Here is a 14756-nt window from a genome sequence, read left to right as displayed (position 1 = left end):
AGTGCTTGGCGAAGCCCTGCTGGAGTACCGCGCTCCTCCACCATCACCACGCCGTCGTGCTGCTGCTGGACGGAGTCTTCCCCAACCTCTCACTCTCTCCTTGCTGGATCAAGGCATGGGAGACGTCACCGGGCTGCACGTGTGTTGAACGCGGAGGCGCCGTTGTTCGGCGCTTAGATCGGAATCGACCGTGATCTAAATCGCTACAAGTACGACTACCTCATCCGCGTTCTAGCAACGCTCCCGCTTAGCGATCTGCAAGGGTATGTAGATGCACCCCCTTCCCCTCATTGCTAGATTACTCCATAGATTGATCTTGGTGATGCATAAAAATTTTAAATTTCTGCTACGATCCCCAATAGATAAATGGCGCGTCATGGAAGTGTTTTCGTCAAGGGTAACCAACACGTGGCATCCACCATAACGGGTCTCCGTTAAGCTATTGGGTTCCGGTTTGGATCCGATAACCCATTAACAGCCCCGACCAATGGGGATTTTCCACGTGTAAAATTCTCATTCGTCGGAGGATCCACATGTCGGCTCAGCATTGGGACAGATGTCATCCACTCATTGTACGTAAGGTGCCTATGGTACGTTGGCATGTGGCAAGGCCCAACAATGGCCCATTTATGTGAAAGAGGCCGACCCAGACAAAATTAGCAGGCCGCCCCATATAGGGCCTACTTGTGTCTGGTCGATTTAAGCTCACGGCCCATACGAGATGTGCCAATTTCGCCTGTCAACGGCCCGTTAACTATTTGACACCATTGCAGCCCATCGTCACTTCGAGCCTGTTAACAACCCGCTATGTATTTGGGCTCAATATCGACCCGATGTGGTTTTGGCCTGTTAACGACCCATTCAAGGGATGGGCCAATTTTCAGGATGTACGTCTTTCGGCCTTTTAGTGACCCATTTAAGTGTTGGGCCAATTTCTGGCCCCGTGTGTCTTTTAGCATGTTAACGACCCATAAATGAGTTGGGCCATTTGCAGTTGGAATTGATGTCCTCTTAATGGTCGATGCTCTTCATGGACCAATACCAGCCCAGTTTTTCTTTCGGCCTGCTAAAGGCCCACGACACAGTTGGGCCATATACAGTCCGACCTGACTTTCGGCCTCTTAGCGGCCCATGCTCTTCATGGTCCAGTGCGAGCCCGTCGTCTCTTTCGACCTGCTAAAGGCCCATAGTACAGTTGGTCCATATATAGCCCGACCTTAGTATCGGCCTGTTAATGGCCCATGAAATCGAATGGGCCCACTTATTGCCCGCTTCGATGTCTGCGTGTTAATGACCTGGGAGGTAACATGGCCGAGCATTAACTGTTGGCTCGTTTCAATTATAGCAGCCCAATAGAGCTTTCGGCCTAGTTGTGGCCCATCAACTTAATGGGTCCGCTAAAGTTTGAACATGTCTGTAGGCCCAATTAGATAACGCCGATTCCGACCTAGCTATAATTTGAGCCCATTACGACAAGCAATTATGGACAGGACCAAAGCCGATGAATCAAATGCCTATGAGAAGTTTGGCCCCTGTGAGCCCATTAGGGAAGTTCATTAAGGGTAGTGGGCCACTTCCTTCATATAGGGCCCATGACCGTTCGTGCTAATTAATAATTTCACTGCTTTTTTGGCTTCCTAGCGACCAGTTAGCTGGATTGCGAGGCGCGCTAAGCAAACGTAGGGCATACAAGGAAAAACGTTGCACATACAACATATATTACAGGAAATTACATCCACTGGGAAATCAAAGATTGATGCCAGTGCAAATAAATGAACATAACTTAACGATCTACTACCTCACAATCTGCAACCTCAGCGCGGATGACGCCCATAAGCATGTGAGCAAGTTCTTCCTTCTTTGCTACACTGTCTATGAAAACATTGATCAATTGTTGTTGCGCAAGAATGTGGAGCTCTGATTCCTCCATGATTTCCACCATTGCTGTTAGAGAATCCTACAGATTGTAGTCCGTATCAAATACAATCTGTAGGTTAGATCAACTTGTACTCCACGTTTGTAATGTCCTTGCGGTATATATATATAATATGCAATGTAAACGATCGAGGCGAGCAATTGCAACCCGATCTTGTTCTCCTACCCAATATAATTATTCTACATGGTATCAGATTAGTTTGGTCCTTGGCCTCTTCTCTCCAAACCCTCCACAACCCTATCCCTTAATCGCTTCTTCTCGCCATGACTCCTGACGAGATCTCAGCCAAAGAGTCTAAGCTCCAAGCTCATGCCAAAGAGCTATATGAGCTTGAGGCTAAACTCAAGCACGAAGCTGCAGCCGCCGCTGAAGAAAAAGGCAAGGCAACGACCATCCATACGCCACCCAGTCCCTCCACGTACGCCACTTCGATCAAGCTCAATGTCCCCATCACCCCTGATCTCAACGAGTCCAACTACACCAACTGGAGGGAGCTCTTTCTCGCTGCTCTTGGTCGCTATGGCCTCACCGCTCATGTGATTGACGACGCCGACGCCACGCCTTCCGACACCTCGCCCACTTTGGACTGGGGACGCGACGACTTCACGGTGATCTCCTGGATATATGGCTCCATCTCCATCGACCTCTTCAGCATCGCCAAGCGTCCTGGATCCATGGCACGCACGATCTGGGACGCCATCGAGAACCTGTTTCGAGACAACAAAAAGCATCATGCCATCCAGCTTGAGGCAGAGTTCCACAACACTCCGCAAGGTGATCAGACCGTCAGCGATTACTGCTCGAAGCTTTGCCCTGGTTGACGCCCTCACCGACGTCGACCAGCCAGTCAACGACGAGACGCTTGTCCTCACCCTTCTGCGTGGCCTCAATGACAACTTTGCACACCTCCGCTCCTTCATCCCGTTTCAGGTGCCCTTCCCAATGTTCCTTCAGACACACTCAACGCTCATCTTAGAAGAGACGCAAAAGAAAAATTACGCCAAGAACGCCGCCTCCACTGCTCTATGGGCAAGCGGCAATAGCATCCTACCTAGCACGGGTGGCGAGCGCGCTCCATCATCTGGCTGCGGGGCGACTGTTCAGGCGGGCGTGGCGGCTCTGGCTACAACAACACCCCATTCTACCGCGGTGGTGGCCGCGGTGGTTGTAGTCGTGGCCGCGACAACCCATGGCAGTTCAATCCATGGACCGGGGCCTCGACTCGGGCTCATCTTCTTCAGCAATATCAGTCATCACCTTCGTGGCAGCAGCCCATGGCTCGCTGGCAGCCTCGTCCACGGCGTGCACCGTCTCAAGGACTTCTTGGTCCTCTTCCTAACACTGCACTGCAAGCTTACACTGCCTACGGCCAGACCTACAACAACACCAACATGATGACGTCCTCTACTTCAAACCCGCACCAGCAGACGGTCGATCCAGCACTCCTCGCTGCCCTCAACAATATGCAGATTCCTGGCACGCACGAGTGGTATATGGACTTTGGCGCATCTTCTCGTATGGCATCCAATTATGGTAACTTCAACTCTGTCTCACCATCTTCATCCTCTCAATCTGTTACTATCGGCAACGGTTCTACTCTCCCAATTACACATGTTGGATCATATGCACTCACCAGCACTTCCATACCTCTTCATTTACGCAATATTCTTATTGTTCCTCAAATTATCAAAAATCTAGTTTCTGTTCGTCAATTCACCACTGATAATTCATGTTCTATAGAATTTGACCCATATGGTTTCTCTGTGAAGGATCTTCTCACCAAGACCGTGATTCTTCGATGCAATAGTTCCGGCCCTCTTTATCCAGTATGTCAACCCACACATGAAGCTCATGCCGTCATCGCCACCTCTTCATCGGACCTTTGGCATCGCCGTCTTGGTCACCCCGGCTCCCACACCATGTCGCACCTTCATCAACTCCAGCATCTCCCATACAATAAAGTCAGCACGTCGTATGTCATGCTTGTCAAATAGGAAAACATGTTAGGTCGCCATTTTTTACTTCTTAGTCACATACTATTCGCCCTTTTGAGCGCATTCATTACAATTTGTGGACATCTCCTGTGCCTAGTGCGTCTGGTTATTGTTATTACCTAATCATTGTCGACGACTATACTCACTTTTTCTGGAGTTTTCCTCTACACAAAAAGTCTAATGTTTGTACCACCTTCGCCGCCTTTCATGCCTATGCTCTCACTCAATTTCAGCTATCCATCCAATCCATACAATGTGAAAATAGTCGTGAGTTTGACAACACTAAACTAGACTCGTTTTGTTCCACCAAGGGCATTATTTTTTGCTTTTCATGCCCCTACACCTCCCAACAAAATGGTACAGCTGAGCGAGCCATCCGCACCACCAACGACGTCATTCGTACATTACTTTTCTAAGCCTCCCTTCCGGCACCCTTTTGGGCCCAAGCCCTTCACACTGCCACTTACCTTATAAACATTAGACCCACCAATGCTCAACCTTCACATACCCCCTTCTTCCTTCTTCACGAACGCCACCCCATCTACACTGACCTTTGTGTGTTTGGTTGTCTATGCTATCCCAATACATCCTCTACATCACCACACAAACTTGCCCCTCGTTCTGTTCGTTGTATCTTCCTAGGATACCCATCTCGTCATCGTGGCTACCGCTTCTTAGACCTCGCCACCAGACGAATCATAATTTCACGCCATGTAACATTTGATGAGCCAGTTTTTCCATATGCATCACCTACCCATACTACTTCATCACCACCATTTGATTTGTTTGATCCTCAACTACAACCACCTCCAGCTCCTCATTGCACGACCACGTCAACCTCCATGCATGCCGGGTCCAAACCCATGCCCACTACGCCCATCTTGCATGTGCCCCCGACGTCCAACATTGGACCAACCCATGCATCATCATGCCCGACCTCTCCTCCTTTACAACCTGCTACATCTCCACCATCTTCGAGTATTGAGCCTGCCGCCTCTCCCGAACCATCACCATCCCCGGAAATAGTACACGCTCCATCCCCTGTTATTCATCGCACACGTCGTGTAACAGGTCGACTCCCACCACCTATTGATCGTCTAAACCTCATAGCCACTCTTTCTTCTCCAATTCCGCATAACTATCTAATTGCCTTGCACGACCTGGCTTGGCGACAAGCCATGCAAGATGAATATGACACACTTCTTCAAAATGGCACATGGACTCTCGTTCCTCCTCCCCTAGGTGCTAATATTGTTAGTGGGAAGTGGATTTTTTGACACAAATATTACTCCGATGGGTCTCTCGCTCGTCACAAAGCACGTTGGGTTGTCCGTGGATTCACCCAACAACCCGGCGTAGATTTTGATGAGACTTTTACCCCATTGTCAAACCAGCCACTATACGTGTGGTTCTCTCTCTAGATCTTTCTAAATCATAGCCTATTCGTCAACTTGATGTTAAAAACGCCTTCCTACACGGGAATCTTGACGAGGAGGTATATAGTCAGCAACCCGCGGGCTTCATCGATGCTTGTTTTCCAACACATGTTTGTCGTCTCCAAAAGTCCCTCTATGGTCTTAGACAAGCTCCACGTGCATGGTTTCAACGTTTTGCCTCCTATGCTCGTTCCATTGGTTTTAGTGAATCCAATTCATATGCTTCTCTCTTTATTTTTCATCATGGTGGTTCCACTACTTATTTACTCCTCTATGTTGACGATATTATACTCACGGCTTCTTCTTCCACTATTCTTACTTCTATCACTCACAAACTTAGCACCGAATTTTCTATGAAAGACCTTGGACATCTTCATCATTTTCTTGGCATTTTAGTTACTCACACTTCCTCCAGCCTTCATCTCTCACAACAACAATACATTCTTGATGTTCTCTCCCGTGCTGGCATGCGTGATTGCAATCCCGCTTCTACCCCTACAGACACAAAATCAAAGCTTTCAGCCATGGTTGGGTGTCCTGTTTCAGATCCCTTTCAATATCGCTGTCTAGCCGGCGCTCTCCAATATATTACTCTCACACGTCCAGAAATTTCTTATGCCGTTCAGTAGGTGCGTCTTCATATGTACGACTGCTACGTCTTGAGCTTGCGTTGGTTTTCCCCGAAGAGGAAGGGATGATGCAGCAGAGTAGCGTAAGTATTTCCCTCAGTTTTTGAGAACCAAGGTATCAATCCAATAGGAGGCCACGCGCAAGTCCCTCGTACCTACACAACACAAAGAGCTCAACGCAACCAACGTGAAAAGTGAAAGGCAAAGTAAAAACAAAACAAGATTAACGTGATGGAGATTGATATGATGAGAATAGACCCGGGGGCCATAGGTTTCACTAGTGGCTTCTCTCGAGAGCATAAGTTTTCTACGGTGGGTGAACAAATTACTGTTGAGCAATTGACAGAATTGAGCATAGTTATGAGAATATCTAGGCATGATCATGTATATAGGCATCATGTCCGTGACAAGTAGATCAAAACGATTCTGCATCTACTACTATTACTCCACTAATCGACCGCTATCCAGCATGCATCTAGAGTATTAAGTTAGAAACAGAGTAATGCTTTAAGCAAGATGACATTATGTAGAGAGATAAATTCATGCAATATGAAATAAACCCCATCTTGTTATCCTCGATGGCAACGATACAATACATGTCTTGCTGCCCCTTCTGTCACTGGGAAAGAACACCGCAAGATCGAACCCAAAGCTAAGCACTTCTCCCATGGCAAGAACTACCAATCTAGTTGGCCAAACCAAACGGATAATTCGAAGAGACTTGCAAAGATAACCAATCATACATAAAAGAATTCAGAGAAGATTCAAATATTGTTCATAGATAGACTTGATCATAAACCCACAATTCATCGGTCTCAACAAACACACCGCAAAAGAAGAAGATTACATCGAATAGATCTCCACAAGAGAGGGGGAGAACATTGTATTGAGATCCAAAAAGAGAGAAGAAGCCATCGAGCTACTAACTATGCACCCGAAGGTCTGAGGTAAACTACTCACACTTCATCGGAGAGGCTAGGATGATGTAGAAGCCCTCCGTGATGATGGCCCTCTTCCGGCGGAGCTCCGAAATAGGCCCCAAGATGGGATCTCGTGGATACAGAAAGTTGCGGCGGTGGAATTAGGTTTTTGGCTCCTGTTCTGATCGTTTGGGGGTACGTGGGTATATACAGGAGGAAGGAGTACATCGGTGGAGCACCGAGGGGCCCACGAGGCAGGGGGCGTGCCATGTGGGGGGGGGGGAGCGCCCTACCCTCGTGACCACCTTCGGTACTTCTTGGAGTAGGGTCCAAGTCTCCTGGGTCTTATCCGAGAAGAAAATCACGTTCCAAAAAGGATTTTTCTGTTTGGACTCCGTTTGATATTCTGTTTCTTTGAAACACTAAAAAAGGCAAAAAAACATCAATTCTGGGATGGGCCTCCAGTTAATAGGTTAGTCCCAAAAATAATATAAAAGTGGAAAATAAAGCCCAATATAGTCCAAAACAGTAGATAATATAGCATGGAGCAATCAAAAATTATAGATATGTTGGAGACGTATCAGGCATCCCCAAGCTTAATTCCTGCTCGTCCTCGAGTAGGTAAATGATAAAAAGAGAATTTTTGATGCGGAGTGCTACTTGGCATAATTTCAATGCAAAATTTCTTAATTGTGGTATGGATATTCAAATTAGAAAGATTCAAGACAAAAGTTCATATTGACATAAAGAATAATAACACTTCAAGCATACTAATAAAGTAATTATGTATTCTCAAAATAACATGGCCAAAGAAAGTTATCCCTACAAAATCATATAGTCTGGCTATGCTCTATCTTCACCACACAAAGTATTTAAATCATTCACAACCCCGATGACAAGCCAAGCAATTGTTTCATACTCTAACATTTTGAAAACTTTTTCAATCTTCACGCAATACATGAGCATGAGCCATGGACATAGCACTATGTGGAATAGAAGGGTGGTTGTGGAGAAGACAAAAAGAGGGGAAGATAGTATCACATCAACTAGGCATATCAACGGGCTATGGAGATGCTCATCAATAGATATCAATGTGAGTGAGTAGGGATTGCCATGCAACGGATGCACTAGAGCTATAAGTATATGAAAGCTCATCAAAAGAAACTGAGTGGGTGTGCATCCAACTCGCTTGCTCACGAAGACCTAGGGCAATTTGAGGAAGCCCATCATTGGAATATACAAGCCAAGTTCTATAATGAAAAATTCCCACTAGTATATGAAAGTGACATAACGAGAGACTCTCTATCATGAAGATCATGGTGCTACTTTGAAGCACAAGTGTGGTAAAAGGATAGTAACATTGTCCCTTCTCTCTTTTTCTCTCATTTTTTATTTGGGCCTTTTCTCTCTTTTTTTATGGCCTCCTTTTTTTTCGTCCGGAGTCTCATCCCGACTTATGGGGGAATCATAGTCTCCATCATCCTTTCCTCACTTGGGACAATGCTCTAGAAAATGATGATCATCACACTTTTATTTTTCTTACAACTCAACAATTACAACTCGATACTTAGAAAAAATATGACTCTATATGAACGCCGTCGGCGGTGTACCGGGATATGCAATGAATCAAGAGTGACATGTATGAAAGAATTATGAATGGTGGCTTTGCCACAAATACGATGTCAACTACATGATCATGCTAGCTATATGATAATGATGGAGCGTGTCATAATAAATGGAACTGTGGAAAGTTGCATGGCAATATATCTCAGAATGGCTATGGAAATGCCATGATAGGTAGGTATGGTGGCTGTTTTGAGGAAGGTATATGGTGGGTGTATGATACCGGCGAAAGGTGCGCGGTATTAGAGAGGCTAGCAATGGTGGAAGGATGGGGAAAAGTGCATATAATCCATGGAGTCAACATTAGTCATAAAGAACTCATATACTTATTGCAAAAATCTAGAAGTTATCAAAGCAAAGTATTATGCGCATGCTCCTAGGGGGATAGATTGGTAGGAAAAGACCATCGCTCGTCCCCGACCACCACTCATAAGGAAGAAAATCAATAAATAAATTATGCTCCGACTTCATCACATAAGGTTCACCATATGTGCATGCTACGGGAATCACAAACTTTAACACAAGTATTCTTTAAATTCACAACTACTAAACTAGCATAACTCTAATATTATCACCTCCAACTCTCAAAACAATTATCATGCTTCAATCTTCTCTTAGTATTCAACGCACTCAAAAGAAAATTTCACATATCTTGAACACCAAGCATATTTATATTAAGCAAATTACCATGCTATTAAGACTCTCAAAATAATTTAAGTGAAGCATGAGAGATCAATAGTTTCTTTAAAACAAACCACCACCGTGCTCTAAAATATCTAAGTGAAGCACATAGAGCAAAATTATAACGCTCAAAAGATATAAGTGAAGCACGTAGAGCAAAACTACATAGCTCAAAAGATATAAGTGAAGCACATAGAGCATTCTATCAAATTTTAATTCATAGACAACTCTCTCAAAAGGTGTGTACAGCAAGGATGATTGTGGCACACTAACAAACAAAGACACGAATAATACAAGACGCTCCAAGCAAAACACATATCATGTTGGTGAATAAAAATATAGCTCCAAGTAAATTATCGATGGAAGTGGACGAAAGAGGGGATGCCTTCCGGGGCATCCCCAAGCTTTGACTTTTTGGTGTCCTTGGATTATCTTGGGGGTGCCATGGGCATCCACAAGCTTAGGCTCTTGCCGCTCCTTGTTCCATAATCCATCAAAATAACTAGGGATGGCAATGGGTCGGGTTTGGGGCGGGTGGAGCTGGTCCAAATCCAACCCATGACCCATCTTCCTACCCTCTACCCATCCACCAAATTATCCATGGGCACAACTTGTGCCCATGCCCAAACCCGCTGGATACCCACATACCCATGGAGCTCCATGGACATAGAAAAGTCAGCATGAAGCCTTCCCAAATATCAAATCAACTCATCATTCACTCACAAATGACTACATAAGCTACATGCATAAGTAGGTAACAAGTAATACGATGAGTCCTTAAGTGTGACATACCAGAGGTTGATTATGTAGCATATAGCTCATGGCACAAGTTGCATATTTCCTGCCATTTACCATTGATTCTCTCTTTCTACTGTCACTGGCATATGACCCCACATGTCATACGGGTTTCCATTGGATATCCATGTAGCACAAACTATAACCATGCCCAACCCGGCTGTTCATGGGTATCCATATCCACGGACCCATGGGCAGAAATGTGCTCCATACCCTTGCCCAACTGGGTCGGGTATCCATGGATAAAATTGCCATCGCTAAAAAGAACTCACCCAAAACTTGAAAACTTCACAACACAAAACTCAATAGAAATCTCGTGAGCTCCGTTAGAGAAAGAAAACAAAAGACCACTTCAAGGTACTGTAATGAACTCATTCTTTATTTATTTTGGTGTTAAACCTACTATATTACAACTTCTCTATGGATTATAAACTATTTTACTAACCATAGATTCATCAAAATAAGCAAACAACACACGAAAAACAGAATCTGTCAAAAACAGAACAATCTGTAGTAATCTGTAACTAACGCAAACTTCTGGAACTCCAAAAAATCTACCAAAATTAGACGACCTAGATAATTTGTTTATTGATCAGCAGCAACTGGAATTAGTATTTTATCACGTTCTTATGATTTTTAGTAATTCGGGCACTGAACGCAAAGTTTCTGGAAATTACAGCAAGATCAAATAACTATCATCCAAGAAGATCCAATAGGTGTAGCTTGGCACAAACACTAATTAAAACACAAAACCACATACAAACAGAGGGTAGATGGGTTATTTATTGCTAAACATGAGAAAAAAGCAAGGAATGAAAATAAAATTGGGTTGCCTCCCAACAAGCGCTATCGTTTAACGCCCCTAGCTAGGCATAAAAGCGAGGATAGATCTAGGTATTGCCATCTTTGGAAGGCAATTCTTCAATGAGGCATCTACCTTTCTTAGAGATCTCTTTCTTTTTGGTAATTATCAAACTTTTAGGCACAAGATCGAAAAATTCATTTGTAGCAAATGGTTCCTTAATGAAATCAAAAATATCGGGATGAATACTTATAGATTTAAGATCCGCAGTTTCCTTACTAGATGATTCACCCTTATTCTTAGGAACATACATAAGCTTAGCAATTTTAGTGGGAGGACTAGGAGTATTATTTGCGTAAGAAAAAGCGGTTCCCAAATTGGTAATGATACCCTCAAGTTTATCGATTCTAGAGGAATCTAGATTTATTTTCTCATCTACCATGAGTTCCTTCTCCTTAATATTTTTCAAAGTCATTCCTACCTTAGACCCATATTGAGTGATTTGATTATGAATCTTTTTATCTAGATTTTCAATTGATTCAATAGTAGCAACTTTGTTTTCAATAATTTCAAGCCTTTTCATAACATGCTCCAAAGTTAACATAGTTCCATTCACCAAAAGAGGTGGTGAGCCAAATAAGTCTATCATAGCATTATAAGAATCAAAAGTATGGCTACCCAAGAAATTCCCTCCGGTAATGGTATCAAGGATATATCTATACCAAGGACTAGCACCCACATAAAAATTACGAAGAAGATGAAGGAAATATGCCCTAGAGGCAATAATAAAGTTATTATTTATTTCCTTATATCATGATAAATGTTTATTATTCATGCTAGAATTGTATTAACCGGAAACATAATACATGTGTGAATACATAGACAAACAGAGTGTCACTAGTATGCCTCTACTTGACTAGCTCGTTGATCAAAGATGGTTATGTTTCCTAACCATAGACATGAGTTGTCATTTGATTAACGGGATCACATCATTAGGAGAATGATGTGATTGACTTGACCCATTCCGTTAGCATAGCACTTGATCGTTTAGTTTGTTGCTATTGCTTTCTTCATGACTTATACATGTTCCTATGACTATGAGATTATGCAACTCCCGTTTACCGGAGGAACACTTTGTGTGCCACCAAACGTCACAACGTAACTGGGTGATTATAAAGGTGCTCTACAGATGTCTCTGAAGGTACTTGTTGGGTTGGCGTATTTCGAGATTAGGATTTGTCACTCCGATTTTCGGAGAGGTATCTCTGGGCCCTCTCGGTAATGCACATCACTTAAGCCTTGCAAGCATTGCAACTAATGAGTTAGTTGCAGGATGATGTATTACGGAACTAGTAAAGAGACTTGCCGGTAACGAGATTGAACTAGGTATTGAGATACCGACGATCGAATATCGGGCAAGTAACATACCGATGACAAAGGGAACAACGTATGTTTTTATGCGGTCTGACCGATAAAGATCTTCCTAGAATATGTAGGAGCCAATATGGGCATCCAGGTCCCGCTATTGGTTATTGACCAGAGAGGTGTCTCGTTCATGTCTACATAGTTCTCGAACCCGTAGGGTCTGAACGGTTAACATTCGTTGACGATATAGTACTATATGAGTTATGTATGTTGATGACCGAATGTTGTTCGGAGTCCGGGATGAGATCACGGACATGACGAGGAACTCCGGAATGGTCCGGAGATAAAGTTTGATATATGGGATAGTAGTGTTTGATCTCCGGAAGGGTTCCGGAATTCACCGGAAGGGGTTCCGGATGTTTCCCGAAATGTTTGGGCATGAGAACACTTTATCTGGGCCAAAGGGGAAAGCCCACGAGGCTTTTGGAAAGTGCAAAAGGAAGTTTTGCGGGGACCAGAGGCTAGACGCCAGGAACCCTGGCGTCTAGGGTGTAGACGCTGGGAACCCTGACGTCTAGCCCTGGATTCTGAGAAATACTCTTGCCTTTCGGGTGAAACCGACTTTGAGGAGGCTTTTACTCCAAGTTTCGACCCCAGGGCTCAACATGTAAATAGAGGGGTAGGGCTACCACCAAAGACACATCAAGAAACACCAAGCCATGTGCGGGCAACCCCGTCCCCTCTAGTTTGTCCTCCGTCATAGTTTTCGTAGTGCTTAGGCAAAGCCCTGCGGAGATTGTTCTTCACCAACACCGTCACCACGTCGTCGTGCTGTCGGAACTCATCTACTACTTCGCCCCTCTTGCTGGATCGAGAAGGTGAGGATGTCACCGAGCCGAACGTGTGCAGAACTCGGAGGTGTCGTGCTTTCGGTACTTGGATCGGTCGGACGTGAAGACGTATGACTACATCAACCACGTTGATATAACGCTTCCGCGAACGGTCTACGAGGGTACGTAGACAACACTCTCCCCTCTTGTTTCTATGCATCACCATGATCTTGTGTGTGCGTAGGAATTTTTTTGAAATTACTACGTTCCCCAACAGTGACATCCGAGCCTAGGTTTTATGCGTTGATGTTATGCACGAGTAGAACACAAGTGAGTTGTGGGCGATATAAGTCATACTGCTTACCAGCATGTCATACTTTGGTTCGGCGGTATTGTTGGATGAAGCGGCCCGGACCAACATTACGCGTACGCTTACGCGAGACTGGTTCTACCGACGTGCTTTGCACACAGGTGGCTGGCGGGTGTCAGTTTCTCCAACTTTAGTTGAACCAAGTGTGGCTACGCCCAGTCCTTGCGAAGGTTAAAACAGCACCAACTTGACAAACTATCATTGTGGTTTTGATGCATAGGTAAGAACGGTTCTTGCTTAAGCCCGTAGCAGCCACGTAAAACTTGCAACAACAAAGTAGAGGACGTCTAACTTGTTTTTGCAGGGCATGTTGTGATGTCATATGGTCAAGACATGATGCTAAATTTTATTGTATGAGATGATCATGTTTTGTAACCGAGTTATCGGCAACTGGCAGGAGCCATATTGTTGTCGCTTTATTGTATGCAATGCAATTGCACTGTAATGCTTTACTTCATCACTAAGCGGTAGCGATAGTCGTGGAAGCATAAGATTGGCGAGACGACAATGATGCTACGATGGTGATCAAGGTGTCGCGCCGGTGACGATGGTGATCATGACGGTGCTTCGGAGATGGAGATCACAAGCACAAGATGATGATGGCCATATCATATCACTTATATTGATTGCATGTGATGTTTATCTTTTATGCATCTTATTTTGCTTTGATTGACGGCAGCATTATAAGATGATCTCTCACTAAATTTCAAGATAAAAGTGTGCTCCCTAAGTTTGCACCGTTGCCGAAGTTCGTCGTGCCCAGACACCACGTGATGATCGGGTGTGATAAGCTCTACGTCCATCTACAACGGGTGCAAGCCAGTTTTTGCACACGCAGAATACTCAGGTTAAACTTGACGAGCCTAGCATATGCAGATATGGCCTCGGAACACTGAGACCGAAAGGTCGAGCGTGAATCATATAGTAGATATGATCAACATATTGATGTTCACCATTGAAAGCTACTCCATTTCACGTGATGATCGATTATGGTTTAGTTGATTTGGATCACGTGATCACTTAGAAGATTAGAGGGATGTCTTTCTAAGTGGGAGTTCTTAAGTAATATGATTAATTGAACTTAAATTTATCATGAACTTAGTCCTGGTAGTATTAGCATATCCATGTTGTAGATCAATAGCCCGCGTTTAGCTCCCTTGTTTTATTTTTGATATGTTCCTAGAGAAAAATAAGTTGAAATATGTTAGTAGCAATGATGCGGATTGGATCCGTGATCTGAGGTTTATCCTCATTGCTGCACAGAAGAATTATGTCTTTGATGCACCGCTAGGTGACAAACCTATTGCAGGAGCAGATGCAGATGTTATGAATATTTGGCTAGCTCAATATGATGACTACTTGATAGTTTAGTGCA

General features: G+C 44.2%; 1 pseudogene; it reads left to right on the top strand.

The window, feature by feature from the left end:
- The first annotated feature begins 2199 nt into the window (after positions 1-2199).
- Positions 2200-3743, top strand: LOC147984301 (uncharacterized; annotated as a pseudogene).
- The last annotated feature ends 11013 nt before the right edge of the window (positions 3744-14756 follow it).

The sequence above is a fragment of the Triticum urartu genome, chromosome 2A (assembly GCF_056163025.1).
Source record: "Triticum urartu cultivar PI428250 chromosome 2A, HENAU_Tu73, whole genome shotgun sequence".
Classification (NCBI taxonomy): domain Eukaryota; kingdom Viridiplantae; phylum Streptophyta; class Magnoliopsida; order Poales; family Poaceae; genus Triticum; species Triticum urartu.
Note: the sequence above shows the minus strand (reverse complement) of the source record. Positions and strands in the feature narration are given on the sequence as shown.